The sequence below is a fragment of the Chelonia mydas genome, chromosome 1, assembly GCF_015237465.2.
Source record: "Chelonia mydas isolate rCheMyd1 chromosome 1, rCheMyd1.pri.v2, whole genome shotgun sequence".
NCBI classification, from domain to species: domain Eukaryota; kingdom Metazoa; phylum Chordata; order Testudines; family Cheloniidae; genus Chelonia; species Chelonia mydas.
Genome location: NC_057849.1, coordinates 90,793,954 through 90,815,803, shown reverse-complemented (window position 1 = coordinate 90,815,803; position 21,850 = coordinate 90,793,954).

Here is a 21,850-nt window from a genome sequence, read left to right as displayed (position 1 = left end):
ATGTGTAGAAAGAATAGTAAATATGTCAGGCAACCAGCTTGGCTTAACAGGAAAATCTTTGCTTAGCTTAAACACAAAAAGAAAGCTTATAAGATGTGGAAACTTGGTCAGATGACTAGGGAGGAGTATAAAAATATTGCTCGAGCATGCAAGGGTGTAGTCAGGAAGGCCAAAGCACAATTAGAGTTGCAGCTAACAAGGGATGTGAAGGGTAACAGGAAGGGTTTCTACTGGTATATTAGCAACAAGAAGAAGGTCAGGGAAAGTGTGGGACTCTTACTGAATGAGGGAGGAAATCTAGTGACAGATGATGTGGAAAAAGCTGAAGTACTCAATGCTTTTTTCGTCTCGGTCTTTGCAGACAAGGTCAGCTCCCAGACTGCTGCAGCACAGTATGTGGAGGAGGTGAGCAGCCCTACGTGGTGAAAGAACAGGTTAAGGACTATTTAGAAAAGCTGGACATGCACAAGTCCATGGGTCCAGATCTAATGCATCCGAGGGTGCTGAGGGAGTTGGCGGATGTGATTGCAGAGCCATTGGCCATTATCTTTGAAAACTCATGGTGGTGGGGGAGGTCCCAGACAATTAGAAAAAGGAAAACATAGTGCCCATATTTAAAAAGGGAAGAAGAAGAATCCAGGGAACTACAGACCAGTCAGCCTCACCTCAGTCCCCAGAGAATTCATGGAGCAAGTCCTCAAGGAATCCATTTTGAAGCACTTGGAGGAGAGAAAAGTGATCAGGAACAGTCAGCATGGATTCACCAAGGGCAAATCATGCCTGACCAACCTGATTGCCTTCTATGATGACATAACTGGCTCTGTGGATATGGGAAAAGTGGTGACCATGACATATCTTGACTTTAGCAAAGTTTTTGATATGGTCTCCCACAGTATTCTTGCCAGCAAGTTAAAAAAGTATGGATTGGATGAATGGACTATAAAGGGCATAGAAAGCTGGCTAGATCATTGGGCTCAATGGGTAGTGATCAACAGCCTGGTATCAAGCGGAGTGCCCCAGGGGTCTGTCCTGGGGCTGGTTTTGTTCAACATCTTCATTAATGATCTGCATGATGGGATGGACTTCACCCTCAGCAAGTTCAAGGGTGACACTAAGCTGAAGGGAAAGGTAGATACGCTGGAGGGTAGGGATATGGGCCAGAGTGACCTAGACAACTTGGAGGATTGGGCTAAAAAGTTCTGACGAGGTTCAACAAGGATAAGTGCAGAGTCCTGCACTTAGGATGGAAGAATCCCATGACTGCTACAGGCTAAGAACCAACTCGCTAAGTGACACTTTGAGCGAAAAGAATCTGGGGACTACAGTGGATGAGAAGCTGGACAAGAGTCAACAGTATGCCCTTATTGCCAAAAAGGCTAATGGAATATTGGGCTCCATTAGAAGGAGCAGTGCCAGCAGATCGAGGGAAGTGATTATTCCCCTCTATTTGGCACTGGTGAGGCCACATCTGGAGTATTTCATCCAGTTTTGGGCTCTCCACGACAGAAAGGATGTGGACAAATTGGAGAGAGTCCAGTGGAGGGCAACAAAAATGATTAGGGGGCTGGGGCACATGACTTATGAGGAGAGGCTGAGGGGACTGGTCTTATTTAGACTGCAGAAGAGAAGAGTGTGGGGGGGGGGGGGGGGATTTGACAGCACCTTCAACTACCTGAAGGGGGGTTCCAAAGAGGATGGAGGTTGGCTGTTCTCAGTGATGGCACATGACAGAACAATGAACAATGGTTTAAAATTGCAGTGAGGGAGGTCTAAGTTGGATACTAGGAAATACTATTTCACTAGGAGTGTGGTGAAGCACTGGAATAGGTTACTTAGGAAGGTGGCAGAAACTCCATCCTTAGAGATTTTTAAGGCCAGGCTTGACAAATCCCTGGCTGGGATGATTTAGTTTGGGTTGGTCCTGCTTTGAACAGAGAGTTGGACTAGATGACCTCCTAAGGTCTCTTCCAACTCTATTGTTCTATGATTCTATGAGACAGTATTAGGAGTGGTTGCCTTAATAAGCTAACCAGCCTTCATCATTAGTGGCCGTTGATGACACTACCTGTTTCCCAGGTATGGGTATTTGGGCTATAATAACCAAATATATAAACTAAACCTTGAGGGAAGTAGGAGAAGAAAGTGACCGCACAGATCCCAAGTACCATCTTCAGATACTTTAGTTTGAGGGAGACACCCCTCCAAACCCCAATAGGTTTGTGAAGGAGAACAAAATCCCTTATAGAAAATTTTATTTTCAGTTATTTCTTCCTAGCGACTATTGATAGTTCTCTATTACTAATAATTCTGGGGGTCTGGGAATAGGGCATCAGTGTTTAGAAGATCTCCTTCAGACTCAGTGAATATCAAAAGATTATGAAATCCAGACAACATAATATTTATTTTTAACAAATTTTACCTCAGTAGAATTGTGCAGGGATCCATTTAGTCTAATATATATGTTTTCCAAACTTTTAAAACATCCTAATATTAGTTACCTTTCAAAATATCTTTACTTTGCTCTGATAAATCTTAAAAAAACAGGTAAAGCTTTGCTAAAAGTAATTGAGTAGGTCTGATAATGATTGATGTTTATATGAATATAATGCAGGAGGCTCTCTTAGTCTGCAGTAACATATTTTCATGCTATTTAGCCATTGGGCCAGATGCTCACACACAATGAGAATAGGTTTGTATTACTTCAGTGATATAAAGCTCATCTAAAGACAGTGGATCCAGATTCACCTTGTTTAGGGGAAATCTTTGGTAGTGTAGATCCTTTATAGTAGCTGCCTGATCACCCCAACCCAAGCATCTGGCACAAAGGCTATGACAGAGCCAAAAGGTTATGTCTGGGATATATCAATTCACAGCTGTTTCCATGAGTCTTTCAGGCCATTGGCAACTGCAGTAAATTAGAGTACCCTCAGGTTGTTCTAATTTATGCCAGGGGTTGGATTAGTATGTGGTCACCCTAGAACTGGGTGTTCATAAAAGAAATCTCTCCCCACCCCAGTGCAGAGTACTTCTCAACTACAACTAAGAATCCAGTCCTTGTGCCAATGATACTAAAACCAGTGAATCAATGATTTCAACATTATGGTCACAAGGTGTTACCCAAGATAGTCTGAGCATGAAATTAATTCAGCACATTAATGTCACATATTGCAATATGCAGCAAACAATACGCCTTTGAATCCTTCTGTTTCAGCAATATCTCCCCAAATTATATATAGTCCCTTTAATTTGCAATATTTCTTATTATAAAGATGTCTCCTGTGCACTTGGGAGCTCTGTCCTTGACTTCGCCTCTACAGTTTTCCTTTCTCAGTTCTCTCAGAAATATTCCAAAACCAAATTTGCTAATAAGTGTTTGCCAAGTCTGAACTTAATCATGAAACCATTTCCCATTCCATCTGCAGCAAAATGGCATTCTGATATTTTGAAAAGTTAAACAAGATGATTTATTGGTGATAGTATTCTAATATATTCACATGCTGTTCAGGGTTATTCAATATATGGCCAAACAACGTCTTCATAAAAAGAGATATAATTGAATAAACAAATAGTTTTAGCTACGGCAGCAGAAATGCTCCTTACTTTCAGGTGGTAGAGATACTTTCTGAGGTAAGTTTAATGTAATGACTAAAATAACATTTGCTTTACATGTACATTTTTTTCTAATGGTGAAATGCCTTCTTAATGCTGAAATTTAAAACTGCTGCTATTGATAATTAAAACTATGATGTTGTCATGTGGATTTATAATAAAAGTCATAGACAGGACATGGGCAATAAATAATAAAGCACGGGAGCCCCATGGTGTGAGGCTGACAGCCTGAGCCCCACAACCCTGGGCTGACAGCCTAAACCCCACCACCCAGGGCTAAAGTCATGGTGGTCACCTAAAATCATGGATTCCATGACCTCTGCGAGCGACTCATAGCCTTATTGATTGTAAATAGACCTCCACTTCAGAGAGGAGAATAGGTTTTGTGTTGGCAGTCCTGTAAAACCCTGAGTTCTACTCTTTGGACCATATGTTCACTTCAAATACACCAGTGACAATGAGGGACCAGGGTGCGGGCAGTCAGGCTTAATGATTAGAATCAGTAGCCTAGAACTAGAGCCACAAATCAAGCCAAGGGCGGGGTGTAGGCACAAGGACGTGCAGTGAGGCAGGAAAGCAGGAACCAGGAACAGACAGGAATATGGGATGAGGATGGGAGGAACAGGCTGGGAGGCAGGGCTCAGGGGCTCAATAGGCCACATCCACCTAGTCACTCAGACAACTTCCTGTGGTTTTTCGATTTAAGTAGGGTGTCCCAGCCAATTGGTGGAGCTGGACTTCCCCCCCAGTCGGGAGCTTTGTGAGTGGAGTTCTTTGTGAGTACAGCTTTTAATCCCCTTTTCTGGGGTCTCAGTGAGCTGCTGTGTGGGAGCTGCACTCTGGGTTTGTGGCCTGTGATCCCTCCTGTGTAATTCCATAAAGATGAATGGAGTTATGGCACTGTAAATGAGATCAGCCTCTGGATCCTTATACTTTGTATAAGGAGAATGGAAAGTGCAGTGTGGAAATGCAGAGATATGGCTGGAGGCTTAGTTATAACAAAAAGACAGTAATAAAACAAGACCCTGGAAATATTTTATAATTCATACTGACACTACAAACAAAGAGCTAAATACTGACCTTGATCAGCATGCACAAGTCTCGTTGACAACTATAAGCATTCTGTTGTGGACTCAGAGTGGCATATGTCCCTCAGTATGTTTATATTTTTACTATATAGTACAGTGAGCTTAAAAGTCCACATAATTTATAATACGGTGGACAGGGAATTGCAAATGAATGATGACTGGTCAGATGCAACAGTGATGAGATCCATACTATTTATATAGACACATGGACTTACCTTACTAAAGGAAAATATACTAGAACAAGTCACAATTGAAAACAAATTAGATGATGTTATCATAACTCTTCTATTTGAGCACACCATAAAACCACCAGACTGCTTTCAGGGCATTTGACAGTCTCAGCTAGTGATGGACTAGTTGTTGGGGAATTGGGTCTAGTTGGCTAAGCATCCAAGTATTCCACTCCATGCACCAGTCCTCCGTGAAATGAATCTACAAGATTCAATTCTCAAAGCTCGTCATAAACCAAGCCTTGCAAAGTTTGAACAATTCTATTAATTGTACATTCTTAGTTTTATCATTTTCATGTTAATTTTATCTCCAAGTCTGATTAGAATGGATACTTCCACCTAATTTACATTTGTTCCATTTAATTATTATACTTTACAAGAGAACTATTAGCAAGTTCTGACAATCATGTAATTTCTATTGATATGCATATTAGCTTCAAGTTGTTTAGGAAGCACTTCCACAAGATGTCTAAGTAAGGATATTTGGTGTATTTTTCTCAAATCTTTGACTCAATGTTTCTATTTTTAAGTTTCCATCTCTAGGCTTGATGAATCATTCCTTTATATTGCATCATGCTTCATTAAACCATGTCATATCATATTAATGATGCAATGCAATGTAACATGACAGAGAATTTTGTTACAAACTGTTATAAGAACAGTGTTAGGCAGAAAACATTTAGTACTTATAAAATAGCAGCTCTAAAATATACACTGTCCCTACGTGTCTGAACCAACCAGGATGCAAAATGATATGTTATCACAACCCGGATAGTTTCCTCAGTAATAGTTGTTGGAACAGGAAATATGCAAGACTTATATGCTGTTATCTTGCTAAATAGAATATGGAATCTATTCTGGTAATCTGAAAAAAATTAGATTCAATGTTCACCATTTGAACAAACTAATTAAATACACTTGTCTACACTTGAAATGTTACAATGTCACAGCTGTAGCTCTTTACCTGCGCCACTGTAACACTTCAGTGTAGACACTCACTACAGCAGCGGGAGAAGTTTTCCCATAGGCATAGAGAATCCATCACAAGAGGCAGTAGTTAGGTTGACAGAAGAATTTTTGTTTTCAACTAGCGCTGTCTACACTGGGGGTTAGGTCGACTTAACTGCCTTGCTCAGGGTTGTGGATTTTTCCCTGGATGGACTTAACTTTTGAGTGTAGACCTGGCCTTGTATCAGGTTTAGAAAATAGAAAGTGGAATTGGAAAAAATTAAGAACATATCAATAAGAACCAGAAATTTGATGAACATGAGATTATGAATGGAGGTGGCACTTTGCATTTTCACTTGCTATACTGTGAAAAATCCATAAATTCAGAGGTGCAAAATTATGCAAAGCAAAGTTGGGGAACAAATTCACCACTTTGGAAGAGCTCTATCAGTAAAGTGCAAACTCCACTAAAAAGGAGCAAACACAAATCAACTGAAAAGAAAAAAAAGTGTCTTCTACAAAACAAATTGTATCATGTATAATAATTCATTAAAACACACCATGCTGAAGAAACTTAAACAGTGCATGAGAAACACAAATATTTAGGATAAACACTTGTCTAACAATTGGAAGTGCCCAGATCAAAAGTAGTAAAAATAAACCTATTTCAACAACAAAAATATCAGATTTACTATTATAAAATGATATGTTACTGTAATAGTGAAGTAAGAAACAAATATAAAAGTGAACCAATTGCTAAAAAGTTGTTTAGTTTCTTTGAGTTGCACATACTGTAAAAATATTTGGTGATGTAATCAGGTATTCATTGTTAATGTATTTGATATCCCACTTTCTGTATGAGCACTTTACACAAAAACTCCAGTGTGATGATAACTTTTTAATTATTGTCTCTTTGGATCTATGTGAGTTGAAAACTCATTAAATTGGAAAACAGAGAACACTAGCCTGAGCGTTTTGGCTGAGGTGATGAGACTGTGAATTGAGGAATACACACTGTACAAAAATATCTTTAAATGGTGTTGTACTTATAAGGCAGGCAGCCTTCCTGATTCAAATGTTAAATTTTGGCTTATGGTATGCTGCAGATAATTCCTTAGACAGCCAAGTGTGCCACAAACTACCAAACAAGGAGCTCAGGCCAGGTCTACACTAAAAAGTTAGGTTGACCCAACTATGTGACTTAGGGGTGTGAAAAAGCATGCCTGAGTGACGTAATTGAGCCAATCTAACACTGGTGTAGATAGCGCTAGGTCGATGGAAAAATTCTTCCCTTGACCTAGTTATAGACTCTTGGGGAGGTGGATTAACTATGCCAATGGGAGAACCCCTCTCATCAGCACTGAAGCTGTGCCACTGTAGTGTTTCAAATATAAACAAGCTCTTACAATTATCACAGTTCAACACAAAAATAATAAGAAAAAAAAATCAATAAAGAGAAACATTTTTTTCTTCCGTGTTTGGATATGACAGACAGATGGAGGAAAAATTCAATACATAAATAAGTGTTGGTTCTTGGAATGGGAGAGGAGTTTATCAAGAGAAAAAGTACACAGAAGTTTGCATTGGTAGGTAGATGGCTTTTGTGTGTGTGTGTGTTCAGTTACATGATTTATATCTGGATCACTTGTGAGTATTCTTTACACATATTAATACCATTCAAGTCAAGGGTTTGCAGGATAGACATATAGACTCCGATTTTAAATGTTTTATTTATTTCCTTAGATTTGATATAAAAAATGCTCATGAAATACTCTGAAATACCCAGACAATAGTTAAACTTACAATAACCACCTAGGAGCATTAACAGTAATTTACTAATACAATAGGCCCTGGATTTATGAGCACCAGTCCTACAAACCATTTTTCTCCTGGAAAAAAAAGCGATGAAGAACCAAATGACATCTCTTCGCATTATGATGCTTTCAATGGATTGGAAATTGCTTTGCAATGATTTGAAGGATTAGAAGAAAAAAGTGATTAAGTTCTCCAGAGGCAATTTAGGCACCGTATCTTGTGGAATTTTGAAATGTTCTTATGAATTCCTCATCCCCCAATTAGTATGTAAAATAAAGATGCTGTTGCAAATTAACTGCACCAGCAAATAGCCTTAAATAATTAAATGGAGGTAACAACAGGGGTTACAACTGAACTTACCGAGTAGACAATAAAAATAGAGTAACTCCAAAGAAGGCTTTTTGCCCCCAAACAAAACCCAGAATGTATCCTTAGAAATAAATGGCTTTTGAAGTGTGCCCAGAAGCTCATGAAATTCAAGCTATTTCATATCAAAGTAGTGAGCAAGTTCCAGGGTACCAGGACCCTTAAGCCAGTCTTTGCTTTCACCCAGTCCTGGGGCCAACTGAATGCACAGCTGCCCTAACATATAAGAGACTTGGACCCATAGTTTGTTACATAAGCAGTTTCAGAGAGACCAAAACACTCTAAAAGGATCCTTCCTTACCAACCTATTGTATTGTGGAACATATTCATAAATGATCTGGAAAAGGAGGTGAATACTGAGGGGGCAAAATTTGCAGACAATACTAAATTACTCAAAATAGTTAAGTCCAAAGCTAACTGCAAAGGGTTGCAAAGGGATCTCACAAAACTTGGGTGCCTAGCAAAAAAATGGCAAATAAAATTCAGTGTTGATAAATGCAAATTAATGTAGATTTGAAAAATATAATCCCAACTATACTTACAAAACAATGGGATCTAAATTAGCTGTTACCACTCAAGAAAGCGATCTTGGAGTCATTGTATATAGTTGTCTGAAAACATCTAATCAGTGTGCAGTAGCACTCAAAAAAACTAACACAATGTTAGGAACCATTAGGAAAGAAATAGATAATGAAATAGAAAATATCATAATGCAACTATATAAATCCATGATACACCCACACCTTGAACACTGCATGCATTCTGGTCACCCCATCTCAAAAATTGGAAAAGGTACAGATAAGGTAAAAAAAAAAAAGAGATTAGGGTTATGGAACAACTTCCATACTAGCAGAGATTAAAGAAGACTGAGGATGTTTAGTTTAGGAAAAGAGTCAGTAAGGGGGAATATGCTAAAGGTCTATAAAATCATGAATGGTGTGGAGAAAGTGAATAGGGAAGTGTTTTATTTACCTCTTCACATAACACAAAAGCAGGGGTCACCTGATGAAATTAATAGGCAGCAGGATTAAAACAAACAAAAGGGAGTACTTCATACAACACACAGTTAACCTGTGCAAGTCATTACCATAGGACCTTGTGAAGGCCAAAAATAATAAACAACAATTAAATAAGTTCATTGAGGACCGGTCCATCAATAGCTATTAGCCAAGGTGGTCAGAGACACAATCCCATGCTCCGGGTGTCTCTAAACCTCCAACTGCCAGAATACGGGACTGAATGGCAGAGGATGGATCGCCCAAAATTGCTATGTTTTAAAACATCTGGCACTGGCCATGGTCAGAAAACAGGATACGAATACAACCTAATACGGCTGTTCTTATTTTCTATGTTCTCAGTTTATATAAACTGATATAGCATCATTGAAATTGGTGGAATTACATCAGCCTACACAAACTGAGGAACTTTTCCAGAAGACTTTAAAATATGGGGCTAACATCTTACATATTTATTTTTGAAGTCTTCTGAACTTATGAAAATATGGGCAAAATTTTGTGTTTCAGATATTCCCAAAGATAAATATTTTAATTAATCCATTACCATCAGAATATCTTACATAGTTCTGTATGAGGACAGAAGTCCATTGTTAACTTAATTAACTTTAAAGAGTTCAATAATGATGTTCTATAAGTAAAATACACTGCATAGACAATTTTGTAATGAAATGTCCCTCTGCCAATCTTAAAGAATACTGACTTGTTTAAAACAGACAAAGTCAGCTGGAGCAAAAAACAGCATGCAGAGTACATATAATTTATTTTTGTACAAGTATTACAAAGTATTTTTCAGAAGAGAAAGAATGAAAAGAGAACATTTTGAAGGGCTGGGTACAGAAAAAAATTTAGTTCCAAGATGGAGTAGAATAAAAGAGAAGATGACCTTCTAAACTAGTATGGATTCAAATAAGTATCCTTGCAGACTAGTTAGTGTAAGGGAAGAAGAAAAAGATGCACTGATTAGATAAAGGAAAATATATTATTATGTCTATCATACACACAAAAAAAAGATAATCTTTTAAGGTGAGATTTGAAGCGAGGAATTAGCTTAGTAGTGTGAAAGGAATGAAGGGATTCAATAGCAAGTAGATAGTGTTGCCCCTTTGCTAAGTAGTAGCAGTTTTGTGGCCTGGAAGGTCAGTTTCCCATTGGAGCAGAAATTGGAGACATGGAGCCAGGTGTTTCTTAGTATAACTTTTTTATTTACAAAATGTCCACAAGTCCTTTTTCATTTAACAGACACCTCCCTTTTACAGAAATGTCATGTAAGCCTGCATTGCCTTTCTACAAAAAGCAGCTGTCATGGGCTGTTGTCTCTCTCTAGGGTCACATGCCAATGTAAATTACTTAATCAACAGTTTTCTCTTCTTGCCCCAGTCCCTGAGTTTTACACCTGGGAAACCCTTCTAGAACAAAGCTCCTCCTCTGTGAACCTTCATTCAAAATCACTCTTTAGGAATGAAACACTCTGGGACCACATGTCCCTGGGTATGAACTTTATTTTTGTAAAGTTGCTTTGAAATATAATGCAATTGACAATTTTTAACTGCCAGACTAAGTGTATGTCTTCACTTTAAAATGCTACGGAAGAACAGCTGCAGTACTGTAGACGCACCACTGTGGCATTTCAGTGTAGACACTCACTAAAGAGACAGGAGGTTTTCTCCCATCTGTGTAGTTAATCCACCTCCCTGATTGATAGTAACTAGGTTGATGGAAGAATTCTTCTGTCAGCCTAGCATTGTCTACACCAGGGGTGAGGTCAGCATAGCTAAGTCTCTCAGGAGTGTGGATTTTGTACAGTCCTGAGAGATGTAGTATGCCGATCTAAGTTTTCAGCGTAGACCAGACCTGAGTACCGGTAGGTTCTTTTAACCCACAGTTTCCTTAATGAAGGTCTGGATGATTATATATCGATGACTCAGATGGGCAAGCCATTAGCACCTTTTTTGGAAAGCAGCAATGCCAGTGTGGGAAAGACACCCCACTGTCCCCAATTATGGAGGAAGACGAAGGACAGAAAAGAAATTAAGACTCAGGAGATGTGAGTGAGTGAGCTAGACAGTAAGTGCTTATGATCTCAATGAGATAAGGGTGCAATTTGTCCATAGAAAGTTTACAGACAGGAAGGGCAATTTTTGAGATGGATAGGAATCCAATGAAGGTGACAGAGAACAAGGTTGACCTGATCTTGCTTCCTGGAGTGAGGAAGCAGTCTGGCCAAAACTTCTGTTCTGGTTCCCCAGAGAGTATGGGTTAAATTTAGCTCTGATGTAAGTGGATGGAACTCCACTGAATTTATTTACACACAGGTATATTTAGCTCCACTGATTTAAAGAAGGGAGAAAAGGAAGGTCTAGAAAATTCTAGTGCAATGCCATAGAATTCAGTCATGGGAAGGAATGTGTGCCCGTGGCCTGTCACTTCAGTGGAGCAGCGCCATATGGTGTATTTGGGGAGGGAGGGACAGGCAAGGTTGGTGAATGTCACTGTTGTATAGATTAGTACGTATCCTGAGAGTGAGCGGGAAATCTGAAGCAGGTGAGGAATTCACCAACCTGTGATCTCAAATAAGCAGCACATTGGATCATATGACCAAGTAGGGATGGAGCGTGGGGGGAAAGTGTGGTACACGGTGAGCAGGTGAGAGGTAAAGAGCTGAGAAGGAAGAGCAAGGGGACATTGGAGGCAGTTACAACAGAGAAACTGTTAGGATGTGGGATGTGAGAGGTATTTTTGAAGGATGAAGATGATCCCCAATTTATTTGGGATATTAGAAATTGTTTTGTGTGGGATCAGAACCAATTTGTTCAGGACTGAGGGGTAAGTTGCTTGATTTACACCCACAGCCTACTACTTGTTTTGGGCATTAGCCACCATTGCTATTTAAAAAGAAAAATACAATAAATTAGACAAAACACTGAAAAAGAATAGACTTCAACAGGGGCAGGATCATATATTAATTTGAGAAAGATGGATGCTAGTAGTGTTTATGAATGATGCTGCCTCCCTCTGTCAGAAAAGTGACCAAAAAACATTCATCTAGAGACATAAACAAATAAATATGTTACTGAAAGAAACTGCTTATACCTTGAGCATTTAACACTCCTGGGCAACCAAGGGAGATATGAGAGCAAAAAAATAAGATTGGATTTTGGAAGTAATTTACTTCTCATGTGCTTCCCAGCTTGTTTAAACATGGTTGAACCTAGCAATGGACAAGACCAGACCCTTTCTATGTGCTAGCTAATTAAGCAGATGCACTCAGTCGGGATTCTGCAGCTGACAGCGTCCACGGTGAACCTTTCAGGAGCCAAGGCTCTCTGCTGCAGAATTCTTTGCCAACAGAGATCAGGATGAGCTTGACTTGACTGCTTGTAGAAAATGACATAAGGCGTATATTTTTGCATAAGACTTTCCTTAGGAACAAAGGCTCAAGAAAGACAACAAGCATTTTTATATACAATTAATTTTATTATTTAATAAGGAGAAAAAATAACCGACAAACAAAATGTTCCCATTACGTAACACGTGCAGATTCAAGAAGGGGAAAAAAGAGTGTGTTTCTTAACTTGGTATTTATTACCAAGATATCAGTGACATGGGCACATTAGAAACCTTAGAAAACCCAGAAGTGGACTGATATTGGTTAGTTGTGCCCCTCAGAGCCCCAGTGTGCTAAATACTCCAACTGCCTTTTGGCCAAGCATGAATACTGAGCACAAAGGCTTTTGATGTATACATAAGGAAGCAAAAGGTGCTTATTGAAACACAATCAAAGAAACACCCATGCAAGAGGCTCCTGCATTTCATGCAGGATAAGCATTTGTTTGCCCCTTCAGCCACTCCATTCCAAATAAGGAGATTCACAGATGCCTAAGAGCTTTGAAAACAGAGAATGAAATGCTGGCCCCACTGAAGTCAATGGGAGTATTGTCATCAATTTCAATAGACCCAGAATTTCACTGAGAGGGACCACCACTTTCTGAGAGACATTCAAAGAGGCAGAAGGCAGCTGAACAATGTTATAGTAACACATTCATAAATGTACAAGGATAACTTGATATTTGGAAAGATACCAGTTAGTGTCCAACATAACTTACTTAACAAAGAGACCATATCAACCTAGGCCAGTTCTGACTATAGTATACCAATTTGATCAACAAGAGAAAACACATGCACAGTTCATGTAGATTGAAGAGTTTTCTTGTAATTTAATTTTGTAATAATATTAATTTTCTTATTTGATCTTTAAAAATGGTACTTTAAACAATATGATAAAGAGAAAATTTAATGAGTTTATTCTTTGTACTAGTATAACTCCTGGGGGAATTCTGTGCCAAAAAATTAAAAATTCTGGACCAAAAAATTAAAAACTCTGGCCACAATATTTTCAAATTCTGCAAAATTCTATATAATTTGTTAGTCAAAATAATGCAGTAAATTCATTCTGGTTTCAATTATTTCAGTACTGTATTTAAACTACAATACAATGGATGAAAAATAGTAGTGGGGAGCAATGGACGAAATCCCCAAGCCCCCTTTCCTAATAGTAATGTAGCTAGGTTTGACCCTTTATTTCTAGTTAATGGGCCACAAATATATGCAGCTATATGCTCGGGGTTACTTCATAGGCAAGTGAAGAGCAAGTGAGGACTGGGAAATCAAACTCAGAATTTATATAGGCTACTGACCATCTCCAGAAAAGTTAGTAGCAAACAGTTCATGGAACACATTTTGATAGGAAATTTTTTCAGTGCAAAGATTTAAACAAGTTTCAGTCACTAAAGCACATTAATCATTTATAAGGCCATACTGCCCTTTACACAATTCAGGTAATGTAAAGGAGCCTTAAAACTTTTACACCTGTTTTATATTCCTGGGGGAATTCACAAAGACAATGGGAACAATTCACTAAGGAGGCAGGCTGCTACATTCTGCTCCGCCTGAGGGGATAGAGCCTGCCCCACACCTACATCCTCAGAAACAACCCGAAGCCCTGCCCCTCCATGCAGAGCATGCAGAGCATGCTACAACAGCAAGCAAGAGGGACAGAGTGTCTCTCTCTCCCTCTCTCACATGCATGACTGCCCCACTCCTCCCACCCTGGCAGTGATTGATGTCTCAACCAGCTGCTCTGGGTGCCCGAACCAACCTGCCTGCACTGCTGGGGAGGGATGAGTGACCGCTCTTGCAACTTCCCTTTGCTTCCCTGTCAGAAGTCATTTTTCTGCAGGGAAGCAAAGAATTCTGTGGGGGACATGAATTCTACACACACGCAGAATTACCCCAGGAGTATAGTATGACAAAAACATTTTCACATCTTTCTTTAGCAGACATGACCCAAAACATGAAGGGTTTCTCTACTGTATGGTAGTGAATATGGATTGTTTCTGACAAGGTTACCTTGTACTATACTCAGTTTGATCTCTAGCAGAAATGCACACTGAACACTTTAAAAGAAATATTTAGTGACAAAGTTTACAGTTACAAAATGCAAACTTGCATCAAAATAAGACAATTGCTAATAACAACAAATTGGGTTGTTTTGCGGGGAGAGGGGAGGTCTGTGAAGGTAAACTTTGATTGAATGCTTTCAGTTCGATAACACGGTCAGACCTTCAGATGGTGTAAATTGTCATAGCTCCATTTACTTCTTTGAAAGTGCCCCAATTTCTACCAGCTGAGGATCTGGCCATATCTGTTTAATGGCAGTACACTGCTCAGAAAGTGAAAACTCTTGAAAAAAATAGGACAAGTGCTGTTATCTCTCATTCCACAATATATTTTATTTTGCCATTTCTTATTAATTATCTACTTTGGCACACATAATAGCTTTTTTCATAACTGGCTGGCACAGGTGTTGATTTCGTAGACCAGTTAGCACCTTTTATTCTAGGTTGTTGTTGTTTTTTAAAAAAACTCTAGGTTATTTTTCTGACATACTCACTAGTTTAAAACTACCTTTAAGAGTCTAGCACAAAACTTAGCACTGAAAATTTACATGGCACCATAGTGTGACTTGGTACTGTGAACCAGATATGCTAGTCTTGTTTTAATATTCATCTTGAGCAGTACAGAATAAAATAAAAATAATTTAGATTAGTTTGACTTTATACACATTTCATAGGGTAAATATGAACTTTGAAAATAAACTTTAAAAATGTCATCATTTCAAGGGCAATATATATATAGCAGTTGCAACCTAATGTGTTTTATTTTCCATATGAGAAAATCACATCACTATTCTGGTGAAACACATGACGCACATATAAATGAAAGAATCATACTTTCATCCTTATCACATTTGTTTTGAAAGAGGGAAAGGAAATGGTGGGGGAAGGGATGAAGGTGGGAGAGATGTTGGTTGGAGAGAGAGTGAAGAATGCTTTTGTGTTGTGATGGCAGTATACAGAATGATGCAGAAAAGTGTCCCCTCAGGAACTGGCTGATTCTGTGAAAAGGGGATGAATACAGCTTGCTTACTGGGATAATTGTATTGCACAAAGAGGGATAAATTAAGAAGTTATACATGTGATACACCATCTGCGTCTGTGTTTGTTATTTTCACCACATACATCTGTTTCTATTCAGCTATGGGGCAGTACTTCATCATAATTTGCAGACCAGAATATCACAAAAAGTTCAGTTCTGTTGTCAAAAGAAACTTCTTCCAAATCTGTATGAAACCAGCAGAGTCATTACTCAACATCAACCTTTGAAATCAAAACAAGTAGCTAGAATCAAAACTTGTTCCAGTTCCAGATTTTGGAGTTAGTAGTTTGAGATTAGAATCCCCAGATCCAAAGACAGCTTTATGGCTCAGGTCAGATCTACACTGGAAGGGAACTATTTTCTGGTGGTAGGTTGAATGTAACTTAAGTCCGGCAAAAAACAGACCATCTTGTGAGATTTTCACCAATCAAGATGGTGGAAATCTGATGAGATCTGTTGATAAGATGTCATTTCTGCTCTTTTTAGTGTTCTTGAATGTGAACTCTACTCCTGATTTGCAATTGAACTTGGGAACCTTGCCAAACCTATTCTGACACTAAATACTACTTTTTGACTCATCTCTATAGTATTTAGAATTAAAATGTCAGAAAATTAGTATTTAAATAAACAACATACCTGTCCATCAAAGTACATATTGAACTGTGGTTAACCTAATATATTTCATTAGATTAAATTGATTTGATGTAAAATTTGCAATAGCTGCTTATAAGCTTTATATTTTTTGTAAGCATGCCTGCTGTGTGTCACTTGGCAGTGTTCAGTGTGGTAAAGGACTCTTTTAGAAACTTATCCAAAATTTTGTTCCATGCTTTTAGACTGAATTAAGATGTGTCTCCTTTAGTAAAGGAGCTCCAGGGACCAGTTTTTGTCATGGCAATGTGAAATATCAGCTAATAATTTTTAACTCTTTTATATATTGTAGATTTTGCTTGTGCTTCAACACTTCTTGTGACTTTGAGAACTCCATACTCACACATTGAAAATAAAGGGCCTATTTTGTTGATCTACTTTAAGAGACTGTTTGGTCCTATAGGATTCCAGAGCTCTCTGGAGCTGACTCTGAATAGAAGAATTGACAACCTTTTTTTTTTTTTTTAATATTATATCACACTGCTATGACATCTATCCCCCCTCCCTGATAAATATAAAGACAGGTCATACCAAGGCGAGCTTGATTTACCTGTAGCAAACGAAACGTGTTGTGAAAGGAAGTTAGAAGTAGTCAGCTATAAATCCAATTGTCTACCCCTATGGCAACTCCTATGCCAGTCTTTTGTTGGGGATTAAGATCCAGATTTTTAAAGGAAGTTAGGCACTACAGTGCTTTTGAAAATCCCACTAGATACCTTTCTGTATCTTTAGGTGCATAAATATCTTAAAAAATCTAGCCCTAAAATCCTTTTTCTCTGCCATAGCATATATGAAGAGCCATCCAACAGAAGTGTTCCTAGAATTTGTCCATGTGATCAACCCAGAGTGAAGCCAGTGGTGTTCAGAGTCTCCTGTCTGCCATAATCTACTTGGCAGATCAATTAGATTTGTGGCCTGGTTTTCAGAAGTGCTGAACATTCACCACTGTCATATAAACCAATAGAAGCTACTAGTATAACATATAGTATTATGTTATACTATATATAGTATTATGTTATTAGTAGAATAACATAGTATTCACCATGTTATAGATCAGACCATAGGTTTAGTTCAGTTTCATAGAATCTGCGGTACTGTATTAGTATCAAGCCAGGAGGAGAAAAAATACTTGGTCTTCTCTAATTTTCATTCAGGGTCCAATTTTTGTTCTAGATGCAATGGGAGAGACCTACTCAACCACCTGTTTAGTGAATCCATGCACTTCTTGGGGAACAATATGAACACTGATAATTTACAGTATTATGAAATATGAGCATTACCTTTATTTCAAAATAGACAGAGAGGTACAAATACAAAATAAGTTGAGAAGTCCCTGCATTTGTCTAATCCAGAGTTCTCTCTACCTCCACAAAAGTCAAACGTTCAGTCCAAATCCAGATTATTTTATGCTTTACACTTATTGAAGCATATATATTTATGCTGAATGACCTGTTTTGGTTTGATGAAAACAAAAACACAACAATGAATTAAAGTAAAGTCCTCATGAAAGAGCAAGAAAGTGCATATTGTACAGCTCCTCTGTAACATGTGTCCACAATGCAACAGGTGCATCTGTAAAGAGGAAGAATCCTTAGTAATCAAAAGATGCAGTATATTTTTAAAAAAAGGAATAACAGTTACATAGCTACAGACAATACAGGCCTTACTAGTGAAAGCTCTTTACAGCAAGAATTATTCAACTCTGCCACTGGCCAGAAACAGGATTCATTAAATTGTCATTCATCTGGAATATGTCTACTGACTGGATCTTTGTAGAGAATATGGTTCTTTCCTTCCTAGGTTCTACGGGGGTGATATAAGATGGCATCTGTCTCAGGACATCTATATAGTAAGGTGATCAGTGAAGATGAAGCAAAGGAAGGAGATTCCTGAGATTCTTGTAGTGGTAGTTGAGAGAAAATATTATTAACAGAATTATCTGTTGTCTTGACTTTAATCTTCTTCAGGGCCAGTTGAAACCATGCTGGTTCGATTAACCTCTGAGAGCAGGTCAGTAAAATAGATTGTCCATCCTGGCTTGACGCAAGATGGTAGTTTTGAAGCCATGACAAAGATATAAACGCTATCCCTGCCACTTCCAGTGTCATCCCCAAAACAAGATCCAGGAATTTGCTGAGTCTGTCCAGGATTAGAAGAGGAAGTGATGATACAAGTAATCTCACATTTTGTTGTTTCTGGAGGCTGAGCACACTGCACATGCCTGTGGCTCCTTGCTTCTCTCTGTTGTCTCTCACTAGCAATGTATGTGCAACCCTCCCATACCCCTCTATTTCAGGAACACACTGTACCCCCACTTTTCCTCTCCCTCATGTCAGGGGCTCTTTGTGTCACCCATTTCTCTCACCGTCCCATGTCAGGAGCTCTGTGTGCATCCCCATATTTCCCATTATAGGATCTCATATTCTTTTCCCTATGCCAAGAGAACTTTGTATAATCTCATTCCCCCTATTCCTTCCTTCTCCAGTACTCTTCTCCTTCTACCAACATGGGTTCTGTTTGATCACCCATTCCTTACTTCCAAGGGCTCTGTATTCCCCCATTTCACCCAAGCTAGGATCCACCTTTCTTCTCCTCCTTTCAGGGACTGTGTGTGGCCCTATTTTCCCCTTCCACCCCATGCACACCATACTAAGGTCCCCTATTCATTCCCTACCCCATGCCAGCTCTTCTTTGTGACATCCTGTTTGCCCTTTATCCATGCCAGGGGACCTTTGTGCCCTTCCATTCCCCTTTTCCCCTATACTGGGATGCCCCATTCTCCCCCTTATGCCAAGAGCTCACTTTGGGGAAGAAAGCTACCAGAGGTTTCACTGGGATAGTGTTTAGGGTATCAGAGTAACAGCCGTGTTAGTCTGTATTCGCAAAAAGAACTGTATCATGTTCGTGGGGGTGGAGGGGCAGAAGGAGAGGCCCCGAGATAGGACAGCTGCTTCTGCTGGGCTGAGAGTATAGTTGGATAGGTTAACAATATTGCTGGGTGGGTTGAGGGAACCATTGCTGTGGCCCCTTGTAGCATGTAGTACAAGATCTCTATCAAGTATTCTTACAACTACAATACCCACCTGCGGAAGTGAAGAAACAGATTGATAGAGCCAGAAGAGTTCCCAGAAGTCACCTACTACAGGACAGGCCTAACAAAGAAAATAACAGAACGCCACTTTGCAACAAAGCCCGTTGCCACTTTGGATAAGCTATTACCAGCAGGAGAGTGAGTTTGTGTGTGTGTGGTTTTTTTGGGGAAAAAAAAGGGGGGGGGGGTGAGAAAACCTGTATTTGTGCTGGAAATGGCCCACCTTGATTTTCATGCACATTATAGGGAGAGTGGATACTTTGGATGAGCTATTACCAGCAGGAGAGTGAGTTTGTGTGTGTATGGGGGTGGGGGAGTGAGAAAACCTGGATTTGTGCTGGAAATGGCCCACCTTGATTTTCATGCACATTGTAGGGAGAGTGGTCACTTTGGATAAGCTATTACCAGCAGGAGAGTGAGTTTGTGTGTGTGGTTTTTGGAGGGGGGTGAGGGGGTGAGAGAACCTGGATTTGTGCAGGAAATGGCCCACCTTGATTATCATACACACTGTGAAGAGAGTGGTCACTTTGGATGGGCTATTACCAGCAGGAGAGTGAGTTTGTGGGGGGGGGGGGGGGGGGGCGGAGGGTGAGAAAACCTGGATTTGTGCTGGAAATGGCCCAACTTGATGATCACTTTAGATAAGCTATTACCAGCAGGAGAGTGGGGTGGGAGGAGGTATTGTTTCATGGTCTCTGTGTGTATATAATGTCTTCTGCAGCTTTCACAGTATGCATCCGATGAAGTGAGCTGTAGCTCACGAAAGCTCATGCTCAAATAAATTGGTTAGTCTCTAAGGTGCCACAAGTACTCCTTTTCTTTTTGTTTAGGGTATGTTACAGACCCCTCAGGATCCAATTTGGATATGGATAGAGGCTTTTTTAAAATATCTTTAATTTAATAAATACTAATGGGGAATTGTGTGATTATGGGAGACTTCAATTTCCCAGCTACAGTTTGGAGGACATGAGCTACTAATAATGGTAGAGCCCAGATTTTCCTGAATATGATAGCTGACAGATTTCCTCACCAAATAGTTACCAAACCAAAGGAGGTGATGCTATTTTAGATTTAGAACTGGTGATTAGTGATGACCTAATAGAAGAACTAATTGTAGGGGACAACCTTGAGCAGAGTGATCATAAGCTAATTAAATTTAAACTAAATGGAAGGATAAATCAAAATAGGTCCGTAATTAGAGTTATTGATTTCAAAAGGTCATTTAAAAAATAAGGAAATTAGTTAGGGAAGTGGACTGGACTGAAAAACTAAAAAAGGGGTTCTCAACTGGGGGGGTCTGCAAGCCCTGTCAAGGGCTGAAAACCGGTGCCCCAAGTCCTGGTACCTCCTTACCCCCGGGGGGCTGAAGCTGGGTGTGGTGCAGGGCTGAAGCTGGGAGCCCTGGTGACCTCCCACCACCACCACCACCACCACCACCACCACCCACGCTAAAGCTGGGAGCAGCAGGTAAGAGCTACCCGAGTGGAAGACCCAGTTTCAGGGCTGGTAGAGCCCTTGGGGAGCAGCCACCACAAGTGGGAACCCTCCTGGCACACAGCCCCTAGCTGCCCCCTCCCTGCACCCTGAGCTACCCCCTGCCTGCACACAGCCCCTAGCTACTACTTACCTATATCCTGAGCTACCTCTGGGCTCGCACACAACCCCTAACTACCCCCCTGCCCTCACCCTGAGTGGTTTTCAAACTTTTTGAGCTGAGTCCCTCTTTTCAGTTATATATATATATATTTTGTGTCTCCCCAATACCCAGACAGGCTGAGTGGCCTGCTGAGGTGAGTCGGGGTGGAGATGGCACTCCTGCTCTGAGCCCTGCCAGCCCTTGCCCCCATTCCCCCAAAAAAGTCAAACTATGCCTATACCCAAGGGTCCCAGAGTCCCAAGTTCCCACCCCCTGCTGGGCCCTGGAATTTTTATAGCATGTTAAGGGAGGCCTTAGAAAGAAAAATGTTGAGAATTCCTAAACTAAAGGACCTGACATGGAGGAGAATTGAAATTACTTTAAGTCGAATTTGTAAAAGCTATCACAAGCAAGGGGAGGAAAAAATCATAGGAAAGGGTTGCAGAGAAAATTGGATGAGCAATCATTTCAAACAGGCTATTAAGAGAAAGCAGAAAGCGTACAAGAAATGGAAGATGGGGTGGATCAGCTACGGAAGCTACCTCTTGGAGGTCAGAAAGTGTAGGGAAAAAATGAAAACTGTCAAAAGCCAAGCAGAGGTGGCTCTTGCAAAGGAAATTAATGCCAATAGCAAGAGTTTCTATTGCATGTAAATAAAGATAATCTCGGCATGGCACAACACCTAAATAAATACTTTGCCTCAATTTTAATAAGGGGAGGCTGGGATAATGGCAGGATGCCTAATGGAAATGAGGATATAGAAGTAGAAACTACCACACCTGAGCTAGAATCATAGAATCATAGAATATCAGGGTTGGAAGGGACCTCAGGAGGTCATCTAGTCCAACCCCCTGCTCAAAGCAGGACCAATCAAACTAAATCATCCCAGCCAGGCCTTAAAAACC